Source organism: Octopus bimaculoides, chromosome 24 (genome assembly GCF_001194135.2).
Source record: "Octopus bimaculoides isolate UCB-OBI-ISO-001 chromosome 24, ASM119413v2, whole genome shotgun sequence".
Taxonomy (NCBI): domain Eukaryota; kingdom Metazoa; phylum Mollusca; class Cephalopoda; order Octopoda; family Octopodidae; genus Octopus; species Octopus bimaculoides.
The window spans coordinates 31,032,157-31,033,398 of NC_069004.1; the positions used below are offsets into that span (position 1 = coordinate 31,032,157).

A 1,242-nucleotide genomic window follows, 5' to 3' on the forward strand; every position below is an offset into this window, starting at 1 on the left:
GTTTTTAAAATCTGACATTTTTGGAATTGTTCTTTCTGGTGAGTGAAAGAAACACAGGAATATTAAAACCAAAAAAAAAAAAAAAAAAAAAAACCCCTACTCTTCTCCTTTCCCATAAAGTATAGGACTTCGAGTGAAAAGCTATTTTGAAATTCGGTCTTGAAAAAAAAAAATGTTAGATGGTCATGGTTGGAAAATCTTTGATCATTGTACTGCTCAGAGTGGCTGTCTTAGGGCTGAACAACAATAAATAGCGTAAAGTTTTAAGTTTGTATAAAATTATGTGACAACCTTATAGTGTTTCATGCACGGGTATTAATTATTAATTAATGGATGTATGTGTTGTGTATAAAACATACGGATAACAATTGAATTTATACAAGTGAAATGCGTGCTTTGGCACGAACGTCGATTACAATCATGAACAGAAAAGCATTCGTAATTTCTACTATACATGTATAGAATGTTGTATATTACATAGATTAAGGACCCAAACACTCACATGGGATGATGGAGAAGGGAGAGGTTCTTCCCTGAAGGCCTTCTGCTATTCAGTTTTTCCTAGAGATTCTTAGGCAGGCGACAGTCCAACTTCGTAGCTCACCAAACTAAAACTGATTCACTTTTCAAATGCCACCTACTTAATTCTGCCAGAGGCGTAGCGTGGGCGGGACCACAGGGGTAGTTGTCTTCGATGCAAAATTAGTAGTAAGACCACATATATGATACTGAACAAAACAGAGCATCCCAACCCACGATACCAGCCTCGCCCAGGGGCTGGTTACCTGGGCTACGTCACTGAATTTTTTTTACTTTCATTATTAATTCTTCTTTCACTTCACGCCTACCTCAGATAACTACAGGGTCATCGTGTGGTCATTCGACAAGCTAGAAATAGCAGTCAAATCTCTCCCTCCATGCAAATTGTATAGAGCTAGATGCTTTTTTTTTTTTTTTTGTAACCTTAAGAGTGTACATGAGATGAAACATGATTAAAAGTAAGTTTTAAAATGTCTATAAGACAGATTTAGAAAGTTTTTAAAAATATTATTAATATTTTTTATCTTGAAATATTTAACGATTTTTTTTTTTTTTTTACTGATATCTTTGTTAAAGTTAACATGGAGTGGTCACCCGAGAGGCTAGAAATAACAGCGAACTTTCCCTCGAAAATATAAAAGAAAAAGCAAAAACGAAGGTTAACATCCAACTCCCTAATGTCGTCGCCAAAGTTGAAAAGAG

At 35.2% G+C, this 1,242-nt stretch overlaps 1 protein-coding gene across 4 annotated transcripts in view; it reads right to left on the reverse strand.

The window, feature by feature from the left end:
- The window catches only part of LOC106876415 (calcium-regulated heat stable protein 1), a 35,544-nt gene that overhangs the window by 28,872 nt on the left and 5,430 nt on the right, over window positions 1-1,242 (reverse strand). The window contains exon 1 of one of the 4 annotated variants that reach the window (XM_014924952.2): window positions 503-787. The exons of the other annotated variants lie outside the window; for them this stretch is intronic. The gene's annotated coding sequence lies outside the window, so the exon portion shown is untranslated. Of the gene's footprint in view, window positions 1-502; window positions 788-1,242 lie in introns of those variants that run through there. 4 annotated transcript variants of the gene reach the window in all.